Below are 16,365 nucleotides of genomic sequence, written 5' to 3'. Positions count from 1 at the left end.
GGTGTTTAAAAATAATTTCAGCAAGATTAATTAATCCCACCCAAGATTTGTTGAAAGAGGACAGTAGAAGAATAGTTTTAATAATTGTCCCATGGATGAACATTATGAATGAAAGAATAGTGGAATCACGTTGCTATGACATTACTAACTATGCCAACAGTTTAGAATTCCCATTAAACAGTTGCAAGGGAAACCAGTAAATCCAGTAAGTAATTCCATTTGGCAATGATCTGGTAAGTAGTGTTTGACTTCGCAAAGTATTTTGAATGCTACCGTGCTGATGATGGGGAAAAAAATCTAATGGTTCTATTTTCTTATTTATTAACTTTTTGACCAAACTGTTGGATATGCTCCACAGGTTGTGAACTAGTTTAGACCGAACAACTCATATTGTGTCAACACTTTCTACGCTACAAGTGTTCAACGCACCCTTTGCAAAATGGCGGTCTGTTTGAACGGTTTCCGTCTGCCATCTTGCTGCTACACTGTTTTACAAGCTAGCTGTAGCTAGTTCTGCTGCTCATTTAGCAAATTCTCTACAAGTGAGCCTGTTTAGAGGCATGTTTATTTCGTGCTTTTGCTACCATTTCAGGACTTATAAAGGATGCATTATGAGTAGTTAGTGTTTTTCCATGCTCTAAACTGGAACGAAAGTGGGATTTCAACTTCTTCACTTAGGTGAGTATTGTAAGGTAAGTGCTGCTGGTTCAAACACATGCTGTTTATCTTGAGATGTCTTGATTCTGGAGTTTTTGTACTTGGCAATGACTGTAAAACATGAAACTTAGGATGCTGCTAGCTAGTTTGCACTGCTGTAGGCCTTCTGTTGGTGACTTGTTGCTTATCAACACTACTAAAAGGTTGAAGCAATTGTTCGTTTTTTAGGGATGCAACTGAACAAGCTTTTAGTAAACATTGACATTATCAATTTATAGGGTTAGGGCGTAGCTTCCTCTAAAGACCTGTGCAATGCTGTACTTTCCCCACAGAAGCCACTCACTTTTGTTTATTAGAGGTGTCTACACACTGATAAATAACCATTAGCTCTAATAATGCTGCAATGAATGATATAAGAAATGCACTCTATCAAATGGAAATCTAATGTCTTATCATTGGTTAAAATGCCTAGTGGTCTGCAGTGCGGCTGACATAACTTCTGTGGATAATGTGTGTAATGTGATTGATCTGGACATGAGCAGGTTGTTTCTTATGTATCATAGCTCAGGGCATTGTTGCTTTACTTCGTTTTACGTGCTTGTACTATGATTTATTAGTGTGCTTGGATTTGCTGTCATATTGGCAATTCTCTATGACCAATGGGGTTGGTGCTTTCTCCTGACCCTCACCTCCTGACCACACATGCAGTTCACTATCCAATGTTTCTTAGTAGCTTAATATTTGACGTCAGAGGCAGTGATAACTGAATAAGTCTATTGCTCGTAGAACATTTCGAATACTCTTTTCTCTCAGAAAGTTTCTCAGCACCCTATTTCTGCTATGTTCAAAGTGGTTTATGTACTGATAAGATCAGAGGACTTAGATCAGTTGGCTGATTGAACTGAAGTTGAAACATTCCAAATGACACAGGGTGGTATTTTGATACGAAAGCCTTACAAACTTGCATAAAAAAGGTTTGCATTGCAATGATATTGATTGCATCTTGACCCAACCGACTATAATTTATTGTGTGTGTTTGTGTATGCATGCAATGTCCTTTTGAAAGGACCGGCCTTTTGAAATCTTTTGTGTACCCTGACAATTGCGACTTGCTTTGTGGGGGAGAGGATCCCATTCTGCTGCTGTGGGATGAATAAGCACAGATGTCAACCTTTTTACTGTGACGCTCACCTTGTCCACTCATTAGTAATGAAAACAGTTGCCTTTTGTTTTACGTTGAATATTACTCCAGGGCAACAAAAGGCACAATTCACATTCATCCTGCGAAGCAGATCTAGGCAGATAAAGGCAGGCCAGCGCTGTCTGCTCTGACCTTGGTGGCCTGACTCTCTCTGGGTTTAGCTGGCCGCCTGCCACTCAGGTTCCAACAATGAAAAGAGCCACTGCCTTGGTTTATCTGTGTCTCCTTGCTAACTTCCAGGTGGAGGCACATTAGTATATCGTTGTCACTTTTGGGCTTTCTCCAACTTTTCTTCTACTTTCACTTTCACGGGATAAGAGCCTTTCGTCTTCCTGTCAAGTGCCTGGTTGGTGAGAAACTTGTGAATTGAAGAGGCAGACGTATTATGCGGCTTCTGACCTGCCCCAGCCCCTCTTCACTGTCCCTGCCTCTTTCTTCCTGGCGGGATGGAGTGACAGCTTGTCACTGTGGGAGCGCCACAATACGGCTCAGACTCCCTGACTATTGTGGAGCTCAGAAAAAGCATCAAGGTCTTCCTCTCTCTTCCGTTCACTCTTTTCAAAGCAGGGAATCAATCAGCTGTACACACACACGCATGCATACACACGACTCACTTCTTTTCCCTTCCATCTGTCTATTGAGCAGCCAGTGATCATTTAGACTTGACATGTATTGTGAAAAACTGAGCAGCTCTGCCTCTTTCTTCTTCTTTTTCTTTCACCCCCTTTCTCTTTCAACTGTCTGTCATTAATGTCCAGGTCTTACAATATACGAACAGAGGAGAAGAAGAAAGCAAAGAGTGAGGGATGAATTGATGGATGGGAGGATAAGCACTCAGTGTCCTTTCTTTAAAGATTTGTTATTGTACAGTACTGTCTCCCAGTCATTTTTGGTTGGTGTTTCAGTCTGAAAGCCCATCCACGTGCTCTTTTGTATGGGAAAGCAATAAGGCCCCATTGAATGAAGCTGAATGGACCTGCCATCCTTAGGGGCTGAGGCCTGAGGACTCCTATTCTTTAGCCCCCAATCTAATTGGAGCTGAAATGAAATGGAGGTTTCTTATGAAAATAGGCTTTGTTTGGCCGCAAGGCTGGTAATTCATAAACAATAAGCAGGGCCCCATTGTGTAGATAATAATATATTCATGCTGCTGGAGATGGGGAGAAGGCAAAGCGAAAGGCTGAGGATATATAAGGAGGATAGGCAGAGACAGGGATGGAGAGTGGAGGGATAAGGGGAAGGGGAGGAGGAACAGTAGTGGCTAATAGCAAATAGGGGGTCAGAGAAAATTGGTAATGGTTGGGTAGAGGCAGAGGACTTATTAGAGGAAGTGGAGGGACTCAAAGTGGCTGGGAGTGAAAACTGAGTGGGAGTTGGGGCTGAAAATGACGAGGATAGGCGAGATATACAAGATAAGAATCAGGCGGGAGATTGGGAAATGGCTGTGAGTACTTTTGAAGCCTACAGGTGACTGGTTTGGCAGCGGTGGGGGGAGATGGCAAGTGAGTGAGAGCATAACAAAAATGGAATAGGTTGCACAGTGCAAATCTGTGTGAGGTTGAGAGCGGTGGAGATGATGGAGTGGATTGGTCAAGTGCAGGGATGGAGCAGAGCAAAGCAGTCAGTGTCTAACAGGCGAGGGGGGAAGATGAGAGAGCACAGCAGTGTGTGTGCAGTGGTGAAAAACTGACAGGAGGGCTTTCAATGCTTGAAAACACGATGGGTGGATGAGCGGAAACAGGTGAGCTTTCATGCCACTTTGATGCATCGGTTTTCTGGATTATCTCTCACTGTTATCGTCTGTAATCGTACAGGTCAACTCTGTGGGATCATCAGCTGAGTCTTGGAGAAGTGAGTTTCTCTGTCGGACATTCTCAAACGGGAAACAAAAGTGCTGTGTGGAGTGACGGACTGACTGAGCGGGACCCTGCTTCCTGTCAGCTCTGAGCTGCTACCCTTCTTCTTAAATGCTTTTCACAATTTTCTTGGGAAGTGAATACTAACTGTAGGACTGGAGACACACGTCCCTCTGGATTGTTTGGGAAACTCTTCCTCTGTGAAACCTTGACTTCTTCAGCCTTTTTGTCTTATTTTTCACCTCAAACAATATATCCTGGACAGAGTTTTGTGACAGTGGAGGGGGAGGATGTTGTGGACATGATTGCAAAACTGATAATGTAAACACGTCTGAGTTGATGTTACTGCCTTAAGAGATAGATGTCATAACTAATGGTGAGTAAACCTGAAATGGCACTTTGTTTCGGTGGACTTTAACTGAGTTTGTGTGAGTCTGTGTGAGTGTGTCAGGAGAGTTTGCATGCTGCTGCACAAACAGGAACAGCATTTGTGCAATGTCAAGGTTACAAAGTAATCCACTTAGTTTATCACTACCAATTCTTATATCAAAGTTATTCTGTAAACACTTTGTGAAGCTTCTCAGCAGTGAAGGAGTCTCTAAAGTATGCAAAGTCATGAACGTGGTAGGCTTTATATAAAAAAAAGTGACAATTCTTTAACACTGCAGTTGTGTTATTACATTCTTCAATACAACTCTAACATATTATGTGTGCGCCCGTACGCTTGTAGCCTTAAACTGCTTGACTGAAGATGTCAAATTAAAATTAAGTTCATTGGAGAATTACTTGTTTATAACTTTTATATATAATTAGTCTAGCGCAATTAGTCGTCTGGTGCTACAGGAGAGTTAACGTATCACTTTGCATCATCTTAAGAATGCATTGCCAATCAGTTATTTCAAAGGGTAGTGATTTAAATCAGAGTATTTAAATGTTCTTCTTGGAAAAAATGTGCCTATTTCATATACTGATGTAAGACAAATCAGGAAAAGGTTATTAGCCACAAATAATTGGCAAAAATTAGCATGTGTTTTCTTGTTACATGGCTGTATTGGCCATGAGGTGGTGGTATTTACTTAGATCTGAACATGTGTGATCCTTGCCCACTTGGCACTGAGAGTTCTCAGGTTGAGCCACTAGATGTCAGTATTTATCCACATATGAACCAGAATGGCAGCCCGACTGCTGAACGTATGTGCTGATGTTCTCTCAATAGGCTTGACTGGATGCATGCATTTAGCAAAATGTGCAATTATTACTGATGATTACAATGTGAGGATATGCATTTAACTATTACTTATCATACAACAGTACATTAGTGCTCATGCTCTGTTTTTAATGCTTTAGCAGTGTTGTTCATATTTAAAATTGTACTTTTATTAGCTTAATCTCAGCGGCAGATTAGTCTAAATCCTTAAAAGAGACTCTGAGAAACTCCCTTTATGATCTGGCCTTGGCTAAGACTGAACTGTCATAGTAAAGATAATGCATTTATTCTTAATCATATGGTTACTCCTACCACGAGATGGCAATCACACATAATGAAAATCCCCTTAACTGTGTGTGTGTGTGTGTTGGGGGGGGGGGCATGGAAGGGCTTGATGTGTATACACTTCTCATGCATACTTTTGCAAATAACAAGATGTTTCTACATTTAGATTTGGATGTGCTCAATCCTCAGTGTGTGTGTGTGTCTTTTCATTAACCTGCTGTCTCAAGTGAGTATCTGTGGGAGCTGCATGTCTCCCTGCTGGAGGTCCTTGTTTGTTTTTTGTTTATTTACATGCAGCAAAGTGGTTGCTGGCGGTGCTGGTCACTACAAGTGGCTGGCACCCGGAGCCTGGTAATCAGGCAGCGGGCAAACTGGGTGGCAGCGCTCCGAATGGTTTGCTGGAGATTATCCCAAAATTATCCATGAATATCCCCAAGAATTACGCCATTCCAGTCAGGCCTTGTCCATTGATGGGACTGGGAAGAGGGAGAGTGTTGGACCAAGAAGTGTGCGTGTTGTTGTCGGGGGGAGATTTGGATGGAGCAGTGTATTTCCGTGTGTGTGTGTGTGTGTTGTAATGGCTCTGGCAGTGTTGGTACATTGGGGTAATGGAGCATGTTAATCCACATCAAACAGCAGTTGATTTTACTCGTAAAAATCACTAGTTACAGTAAGAGCAAGGACAAAATTAACATACAACCAACCTGTTTTACTTTTTCATTTTTTAATCTGCCAGCCAGTGTTTTATTTCTACAATAGGCATTTTCTATTGTGCCAACAAGAAACAATTGCGCTCAAATCTAATGCAACAGAAGTTTGGCGTCCAGCCCTCTTACTAAACTATCATCAAATCCCTGAAATCTGCAACAAGCTGCTTTGTAAATGTTGTGTATGTCAACATTTTTACAAGAGCTGTTTTCTCCCACAGCTACAGGTTTTCCTGCCATTTGGAGCATTGTATTAAATTCATTTGTGTGTGTCTGCTGTCACTGCACATCGCGCTGTCATTATAGTGGAGGTAGATAGGAGGGACTAGTTGCCTGCTTGTGTGTGGCTGCTGGAGCCCCAGGAGAATGAATAGTGCTGGTGAACCTCTCTGCGATAAGTGTTCGGTAAACGGGTCAGTGGATTGTCCTCCGAGGCTCAATCTGAGCTATTTTCCCTGACTGAGAACACAAATTATCCTTCGTATTCATCCCATAAACAGACCACCAGTGGTGCAGACGGCACATAGTTTGTTGTGGCTGTGTTTGTGTGCTCAATCACCCTGTTTGCCTGCGCTTTGGCTCAACGCAGGGCCGCGTGTGTACATGTGAATCACAGTATGGGATAACACATGCACGCTTTCACCCACTCAACAACAAAGTCCAAATGCAGCGCTGGCAAACAGATGAAAGCACAACTATTGAAGATGAGAAGACAATTAGATGTAGAGCGGTATAGCAAGTGGAGGATCACAGTGAAACACACACCGGCAAGGAAAGGGAAAAACGATGAGGCAAAAGCGAAAGAGAGGGATTGGCCAAGGTTGGGAAAGGTTAAGTACTCCTCTTTTCTTTTGGATGCTGTACTTCCTGCAGGGCCTTGTTCCTTGACCCGCTGCTTAGAGGAGGGGGGGGGGGGGGGGAAGGGAGAGAGGAAAGTGGGGAGAAAAGGCTAAAGCTGCATGCGAGGTTGCAAGGTGAGAGGTGGAAGAGCTAAAATGGGAGGAGTATTTGCCTCTGGCTGATGGGGAACAATTGGACACACAAGGAGGCTCGCACACACACACACACACACACACACACACACACACACACACATACACACACACATACACACTCGAACCAGAAACAAAAATGGACATTCTCACACACACACAAATACATGCGCGCGCGCACACACACACACACACACACACACACACTTAGAACTACAGTCCCAGCAGGCTATGAACTTCAGTGCAGTTGTTGCCATGGTGATACACTGAGTTGCTGACCCCCCGACTCCATTTTTCCTGCCGCTTGGCTATTGAAAGAGATGATTGACAAGTGTCCAAATGTCAGCCGACCCAGCCCGGCCACACAGACGGGAGAGGGGGGGTGTGTGAGGCGGCAGCTATTTAATGTTACTTTCACTCACAGGGTGGAAGAGGTGTGTGTGGATGCATATATGCGTGTATGAGTGTCTGTTAAGGCTGAACAAGCACTTAAATGGCAATCACAACAAATTGTATCTACCCCCTGATGCTAAGAATACATAGAACAAATCAGCAGAGATAAACACACATACTGTAGGTGGTGTATTTACACTGACCTGCACAAAGGAAAGCCTCCTTTTCACTGCGAGACAGGGTCGTATATTTGGTTTGTCTTTTGAGCTGCAGCACTGATAACCCATTCAGGGAAGGCGCTGGATTGGTCGGTGGTGGCTATTGAGTTTTTAGCGTGCTGTGTGCAAATTTATGTGTGCAGCCCTGATGGATTGAATCTGCATAAATCCACTTATTCCTACATCTAATATGATAAACAGTGGTTTACATGTTGCTAACACAAACAGATCCTTGTTAGCGACAGGGATTATTTTGCTTATTTGTCTATATTTCTTCCCACCTTTTTACCTCTGTTTTTTTGTATCCTCTCTCCCTTTCTCACCGTCTCATTGTCCGCGGGCTTAAAGGGATCGGTCTTATCTTGATCACCCACAGCAACACATTAACCTCTCCGCTCTTATCTCTACACTGGTCATTAGTGCCAAAACCCTTAACGTCCTATTGACAAGGGCCACCAAACTCTGTGTGTGTGTGTGTGTGTGTGTGTGTGTGTGTTGTGTGTGGTGTGTGTGTGATGTGTGTGTGTGTGTGTGTGTGTGTTGTGTGTGTGTGTGTGTGTGTGTGTGTGGTGTATGTGTGTGTGTGTGTGTGTGTATGTGGTGTGGTGTGTGTGATGTGTGTGTGTGTGTGTGTGTGTTTGGTGTGTGTGTGTGTGTGTGTGGTGTGATGTGTGTGTGTTGTGTGTGTGTGTGTGTGTAGTGTGTGTGTGTGTGTGTGTGTGGTGTGTGTGTGTGTGTGTGTGTGTGTGTGCTGTGTGTGTGTGTGTGTGTGTGTGTGTGTGTGTGTGTGTGTGTGTGTGTGTGTGTGATGTGTGTGTGTGTGTGTGTGTGTGTGTGTGTGTGTGTGTGTGTTTATCGTAGGTGACATGCGGTTGAGATCTGCTGAGTTGGTGATCTGAGCCGATAACATTATTAGCCTGCTGTGTGTGTGTGTGTGTTCAAAAGAGAAGGAGATGGAAACATGCTGTAATATTTCTTTCAAATGTATTTGACAGGTGACGGTAGATATGTTTGTGCTTTTTATTGCTTCTTTAGTTTAGTTAGAATTTTCCGATCTATTTGGAATTAGGCAAGGCAAGTTTATTCATGTAGCACCTTTCAACACAAGGCAATTCAAAGTGCTTTACAAAAATGAAAGACATTAAGAGCATTAAGAAATAGTGCAGCAGAAACATATTATAAAATAGAATTTAAAAACACTCATTAGTATATACAATTAATATATTAAAAACGACTCATGTATGTGCTTTGAGATCATTTAGAAACGATGAAATGTATGTTCTGTCTCTTATGCGGCAGTAATGCTGTTGAATGGGTTACTTTATTTGTTGCTCATGGAGCATTACACTTCAGCTCAGTCAAACCGCTGTCAACAGAGAGTGTATCGCAAATGAAATAAATTAAATGATATCATGTTTTTCCACACAGCAATCACATCTCCTATAGAAGAAATATTAGCACCTGCTTTAAACACTCCTTGTATACTGAGGGGTTTTGAAATACAAGTAACAACAACTGAATACATCCTTGCATAAATCTATTAATTCATCATTTTCTATCTAATTCAGGGTCGCAGGTGCTGCATTTATTGTCATTTGAATTAAAGCGACAAACATTGAATTGCATATGTCTGTTTTTGCAGACTTATACTCATTACATCTCATTCATAACTGATAAACAAAATCTAATTCCTGATAATATGTCATAGAGAGATTAAGGCATTTCGTTTTGTGTTAAATGTGTGCCACTGTTTGTCTGTAAGCGCGGTACTTATCCGTCTGTTTTCTGTCTCCTCCTGGCCCTCTGTGTTAGTGCGGCTGACAATCTAACAGGTTAAAAGAATAATTGCAACTCTATTTACCCCAAACAGCCTCTCCTCTGCACATAATTACATCCACACACACACATGTACACAGACACACTATCACATACGGAGACACACTCACACACAGAGAGAGAGAGAGGGAGAGAGAAAGGGAGAAAGGGAGAAAGGGAGAAAGGGAGAGTCCCTGCACTAATATTTAGGTAGTAACAGTCATGTGTTTGAGTGAACCCTCCTCTTGTCCTCCTCTTCAACGCAAAGCACTGTTAACCACCGACACTCACCCAGAGAGGAATACACCCGCATTGACCGCACTCCTCGTGCTGTGGGTGTGCTGCATGTGGGCGTGCATGTGTGTGTGCTGGAGGAGAGAGAATAACAGATGTGTGTATGTGAAAATATTATGACGATACCATACTCCAAGGTTAGGCGCTATGTAGCGAGTCATATATGAAAGACTGTAAACATTAGGAGCAATTGATTTTTATTATAGAATCATATTTTTATTTCCTTTTTTATTAATTGATAAACTGTTTAATAATGTATAACATTTCAGGAAAAATAAATATCTATTCTGATTCCCAAAGCTCAAGCTGACATCTTTAAACTGCTGTTTTTTTTTTTGTTTGACTTATCTGCAAACTAACAAAAATATTCAGTTTACAGTTAGATTATATAAAGAAAAACACCGGTATTTGTTTAGTTTTTTACTTAAAGGATTGATTTATTGTCAAAATTGGTATTCTGACTAATTGATGCACTTAATAATACTTAAAATATGTTTATAATAGTTACTGGCTTGTTGTAATATTTGTTGCAATACTGCTTTAATAATTGCTGCTAAATAATGTCAGTGCTTCGTAAAAATGGAATCAGCCTAATTTCCAATTACCTCTGCTTTACAAAGCTTACATTTGCTTAAACATCTGAATCAGAATCAGGTTTATTAGGCAAGTAAATGTACACATAGAGAGAATTTGTCTGGTTCATTGTAGCTGTCAATGCACCTTGACTTATTATAATCACATATAAAAATCACATTTAATAATACGAAGAACTGTGTATAAATACAATTTAAAAAAAAGACTGCACAATAAAATGTCTTTTTACAAGTCAAACTGTAACAAATAGTGCAAAGAAGCCTATATTAATTGATGGTAATAGTTTGTTTATAGGTGCATGTGTTCACATCTATGGACAATATATACTTCCATTTACATTTAAAAAGGTGCAACATATTTACCTGTTCTTGCAAAATCCATTTATTAAATTGTGATATAAATATTAATATCACATAGGTCCCGGACATTAATAGAAACATTTAAACCTAACATTTAGACAGTTATCCGTCCAGCTCAGCTCCAGGTATACAGCGTCTGTCTGCAGGTGTTTGGTTCAGCCTGCAGCCCTGCAGTACCCCTTCTCAGACAGTGGGGGCGCTGCTGCTGCACTGCTATTAACGACTGCTGCCGCTACACTGTGGATCCACTCACAAGACCCGGCATTGCATTAGCAGACATTATCTAAATACTCAACAAAGTGAAATTGAATTTAGGGCTCCGTCTCCAGCCTCCCCCCCACCCTTTACACACCCCCCCCCCCCCCCCTCTCTACAACCGGCCCGCTCTAGGATCCATTCTCTCCTTATTGTTAGAGCGAGCCGAGCAGGATCCTCTGCTCCTCATCCACTCTCAAATTGAATCAGTCTCAATTTGACCTTTTATGTACCAGAATCTGCTACAGATGTACAGTATGTGCATGCAAGTAACGTTTGACACGTGTGTGAGTGTGTGTGTGTGTGTGAGAGTGTGTGTGTGTGTGTGTGTGTGAGTGCGTTTGTGTGTCCCCACATGTGCCCTGGTGTCAACTCACATTGCTCACAGTGAAGTGGGAAACAGCATCTCCCTATTTGCCGCAGAATAGACCAATTAGTGTTTAGCAACAGAGCAGGAACCCATGTGAATGTGTCATTGATTAGCAGGATTTGGCTAATCATCACATCTCATAAACTCACGCGCTAATGTCAGCTGGATCTCCTACAGTACGCCTCCTTCTCCTCGCTCAATCTATCCTCCTATCTCCTCTCCTTCTCCTTTCAGCTCCCTCTTCCCGTCTGTCTTTCCGCACTTGTCTTTTCGCCCATCTGTCTCCGTCTGTCTTCTCTCCCTTCCTTCCTCTGTTTCTCTCCCCTCTTCTCAGTTTCTTCCTTCCTCTCTCCTGCTTTCTTCAACACTTGAGGGTTTACAGTAGAAGGAGCTGAGCGGATGCTGACTTTCCTCCTCGTACATCAGGAAAAGTCAAAGAAAAATAGTTAGTATTGCTGCTGATGTATACAGGAGGCAATATGTATTTTGCAATTGTCCACTTTGCGGTTATATTTGACTGCTTCTGTTAATTAACCTGCAGATGATTTTCTTGATTAAACTTTGTTTTTTATTAAATGACATAACACAGGCACAAAATACAAATCTCTCAAAGCCCAGGACATTGAGACATTGCACTTCAGCATCCAAACATGTATTATTATAAAAGAAGCAAATCCTTCCAATTGAAAAGTTTAAAGAAATAATACATTTTCAAATGAGTAAATAGTTGCAGATCATTTACAAATCATATAAGTACTCACATTTGACATTGTTTTTATTTGTTCCAAATACAGGAGTTAGAAAATAAAGCTTGTTATAGAAAATTATAATTTGACGATAGAGACCACAAGTGCGATATGTTTGAATTTATTTAATCTCTTGTTTTGAATAATTCTTCAAGTACACATACATTTCACCACCTACTAATTTATTTACTGTTTTAGCTGTGATACTAACATCAAGAGTTTCTCTGAAATCATTTCATCTTTCTGCTTTTTGAATGAAGAGAAAATTAAATTAGTGGTTTTGTAGCTTTGTGTGTTGTGTAATAGGTATTAGTTATCATATGAATTAGCATCTGTGTGACACAGTATGGTGGCCAGCTGGGAGCATGAAGGTGTGTGTGAGTGTGTGTGTGTGTAGGGGGGGGGAAACTCGCAGCCGTTTGATTTGTTGTGTTGCTAATGTGACACTGATTATACAGGTCAGAGTAAAACAAAGCGGTGAGACGCTGCAATGCTAATACAGACGCTGTGATAACAGGGTTGTCATCTCACACACACACTCTCTCAAACACGCAGATAGACAGATCTGTGAACATGTACATATATACACACATCTACATCTACGCATGCTTGTTTCCTTGAGAAATACATGCATCAACACATACATTCGCAGGTCATAGAAAAACATCTCGCAGTGACTTCAACAAACCACACTGAGCATTTTTTCTTTTGTAAGAGGTAGACTGTTGCCATGGAGAGAAGAGGTTACTGATTTTGACCTATGCTATCATGCTAGCTTTGGTCCCGCAGCTGTAATTTCAAATGAGAGAAAAAAATATGTGTTTCTCACTGAATTGATTTATCCCTATGTTTATGAGTAGATAAGTGCAGTGATGCTTAGATGGAGGGTTATTTTCATGGGGTGACTCTTTTGTGTGTATTGTGTTTATCTAGGCCACTGTTGATGTAGGGAGTGCTGTGGCTCTTTTTCTTTCTTTGTGTTTGTGTGTGTGGGTTTTTCTGTATGTGCGCCTGCGATTTTTTTTTTTTCTTTCCGTGTGTGTGTGTGCCAGTCTCCACCGCAGGTACGGCAAAGGCATGGTAGACATTGTGGTTTATGAAGAGCGGTGCGTGATCAGACTGCCCTGCAGCAGCAGCAACGTAAAAAATCAGTGACAATAGGAATAAAAGAAACTAAAAAAGTGACCAAACAATATGCAGTGTATTGGTCCTGAGGTAGTCACCATGTAACCTGCTCTTCCATTTAAACCGAGCCAGTCCTGTGGCCTTGGTTCTACACTGCCTTGTGAAGGAAAATAAAACTCCCATTACCTGCAGCATCAGCGAGCTTTACATTATGTGACACAATCCATTGTGTGAGACAGAATGGAATGTATGTAACATATGGAAGACGACAAAAGAGCAAATAGGCAGCAGCGATATTGTAGTCTGTCTGGGTTTTGGGGTAATTTGGTCGCGATGGGCGGCGACGTGTCAATCATGTGTTTGACAGGGTCTTGTATAGGTTGTCATGTTGCCTGGCAGCCGAGGCAGAGGAGCCACGGACCTGGGGGGGGGGGGGGGCCACGCGAGGGTCACCGCCTGCCCTAAACGGTCCCCTCGACAGCACGGGGTGCAGATAGGCGAGGCGCTGCTCCGGGGAGGTCAGCGCAGGGGTGATTCAATTCTCTGTGTTTGGGCGTCGGGAGATTGTGTGCTCACCTCTGTCCACCCCTCCACACACAGGTCAGCAACAATAAGATGGGAGACTCACAGCAGCGGAGACAAGGGGTCGACATGACAGAGAGTATAACCTGTGTATGTATAATTCACCAAACAGGGTTGTGTCTCCTCCGTGCTTTCTCCAGTCGTCTGCACAGGCAATGTAGTGGACACCGATGTGCCTCTTAAGTTCTCAGGTGACCCTTAAAGGCCCCAAATGGGGATAAGAGGGGGTGACTTTGCTCCTGCAACCTGGGACACTTCCATATTCATTATTTCCTTTTTTCCTATCTTCATATACCTGTTATCTCGCTGTCATTGTCCGTCTTTACTTTCCCTTTTTTTCTACCTTGCAGTCTCAATTTGTCTTTCAACTTTCCTCCTTAGGGACACTCTTCACCTTGCTCCTAAATGCTGACGGTGTTTACACAGATCAGTGTTCGGTATTCCTGTGTGGCGCTGTCCTTATTGGTTTTATAATACAAATCAATCACGTGCTAATCCTCTCAGTAATGTTCCAAAAGTGTCTTTGGAGGTGAAGGTTTCTGAAGTTGTGATCAGTTTTTGTCGAAAGGCTTTAGAAGTGTGTGTGTGTGTGTGTGTGTGTGTGTGTGTGTGTGTGTGTGTGTGTGTGTGTGTGTGTGTGGGTGTGTGTGTGTGTGTGTGTGTGTGTGTGTGTGTGTGTGTGTGTGTGTGTGGTGTGTGTGGTGTGTGTGTGTGTGTGTGTGTGTGTGTGTGTGTGTGTGTGTGTGTGTGTGTGTGTGTGTGTGTGTGTGTGTGTGTGTGTGTGTGTGGTGTGTGTGTGTGTGTGTGTGTGTGTGTGTGTGTGTGTGTGTGTGTGTGTGTGTGTGTGTGTGTGTGTGTGTGTGTGTGTGTGTGTGTGTGTGTGTGTGTGTGTGTGTGTGTGTGTGTGTGTGTGTGCGCACCACTGGGAACTACCATCTGGTGGTGAAGGCCAGTAGACCGTTGGAGGCGGCTGCTCTACCCTTGTCAGTGGCAGCTGTGTGTGTGTGTTTGTGTGTCTGTTGCACATGTATGTGAATGTGTATGCACCACACTACGTCTGTGTGTGTGTGCTCACTAATTACGACTGTTGTGGGTGTCACAGTGCGATCAGACCTGTAACGGTCATCATGTGTTGACACATGGAGTTTCTAACATCTGATCGCTCCTGCCTCCCGCGGCTCTGACTGACTCCAGCAGTGATGGCTGTTCAGCGGCCATTACTTGATGTTTCACATGTGTAAAGTTCTCAGTTCTCTCATTTACAGTAAGTGCTTTAATTACTGGTAATGATAGTTTCTTGATTAATTAATGAATAGTTTGGTCTGTGAAATGTAAGACAGTAGTGAAATGAACCTACTCAAGGTGATGTCAAATTGCTTTTGTGCAGTCTAAAACAAAAAATATATATTTAGTTTTCACACAAAGCAAAGAAAAGAAACAAATACTCACAATTGTAAAGAAATCTGTAGGTAGAACATTTTCGCTCAACGGTCATTTGGTCTTGATAAGGTGAATAAGATGAGGATAAGAGCTGAAATGATTAGTTGATGAATTTCTGAACAGAGGATAAATAAATAACTATTTTGTAATGGCTTAATCATTCTAGACATTTTGAAGCAAAATAGTTTTTATATCACTGTAAACCTTTAGTGTTTGAATTGTTGGTTGCATGTCACAGTGGGCTTTATGAAATTGTGACGTGTTTTTATTTTGTATTAGTAGGTTAGCTGCAGCCCTTTATAATATGTCTCCATGAAGTATACTCTACTATATTGTTTGAGCACAAGCTGGATGTTTCCCTGACACCGATTCACTTGAAAGAGTTAGCCTAAAGGTTCAATTGAGCGTCTGCCCCACGTCCAAATGATCTCCTTTCATTTCAGTATGCAGGGACTCTTTTGAAAGCATCCTCTGCTGCTGCAATTCAAGATAATTTATTTACCTGTTTTCCCATCAGTTTTATAATGGCAATGCCACTGGACAGCTGACTCTCAATGTCAAAGCTCCCAAGAACACACTAGGATGTCCCCGCTGCCAGTACTGTGTGCTTGAGGAGAATTAAACAGATGTTTTCTTTACTAGCTTACCTCAAACAAGGTTAAAACATTCAATGAGCTTAAACACAATACATCGAGTGGTCTTTTAAGATGAGGTTTAAGCAATAAAAACTTGAGCAAAAGACAGATATTCATGTTGGAATATGAACCTGGGCCGTTGGATTTTAAGTAAATACTCTAAACTAAACCATTCACCCCTTCCTTTGAATTTCTACATCAGTGAAGCATCCTTCACATAAAGATGACTGGATTTCAACAAAAGGCTTGAAAATGTACTTTTGCACTGCTTGCCAAATATTTAGAACTTAATATAAAATGAGTTTGTGTATTAATTCAGGTTTTTCACATCTCTTGTTCTCAGTTTAAGACGTTTGTCAACTTTTCAAATCCAGCTGAACCCGCCGAGTGTCTCTTCTCCTCCTCTCCCCCCCTTCATCGCTCCTCGTTCATCCGCCTGCTCCCCCCTCACTCCAATCCCAAGGGCAAGCCAAAAGCTGACAGCTTTGTTTGTGTTCGCCGCTAAGTGATTTTTAATCAACTGGTCTGCATGAGTCCTCCCAGGGGCCGGAGCGGCTGAGGCAGTGAGAGATGGAGCGAGGGCTGCTGGAGGCCTGGCGGGAGATAGTGGAGGTGAGAGGAGCAGCAGGCATCC

The 16,365-nt window shown here is 42.2% G+C and overlaps 1 protein-coding gene across 1 annotated transcript in view; it reads left to right on the top strand.

The window, feature by feature from the left end:
* The first annotated feature begins 3,170 nt into the window (after window positions 1-3,170).
* sox1a (SRY-box transcription factor 1a) overlaps window positions 3,171-16,365 on the top strand; it is a 75,274-nt gene continuing 62,079 nt past the window's right edge. Inside the window, exons 1-2 of the transcript XR_004555695.1 lie at window positions 3,171-3,599; window positions 3,673-4,090. The gene's annotated coding sequence lies outside the window, so the exon portion shown is untranslated. The remainder of the gene's footprint in view (window positions 3,600-3,672; window positions 4,091-16,365) is intronic.

Source organism: Trematomus bernacchii, unplaced genomic scaffold (assembly GCF_902827165.1).
Source record: "Trematomus bernacchii unplaced genomic scaffold, fTreBer1.1, whole genome shotgun sequence".
NCBI lineage: Eukaryota > Metazoa > Chordata > Actinopteri > Perciformes > Nototheniidae > Trematomus > Trematomus bernacchii.
The sequence above is the reverse complement of the archived record's forward strand: the minus strand, read 5'-3'. Positions and strand labels throughout refer to the sequence as shown.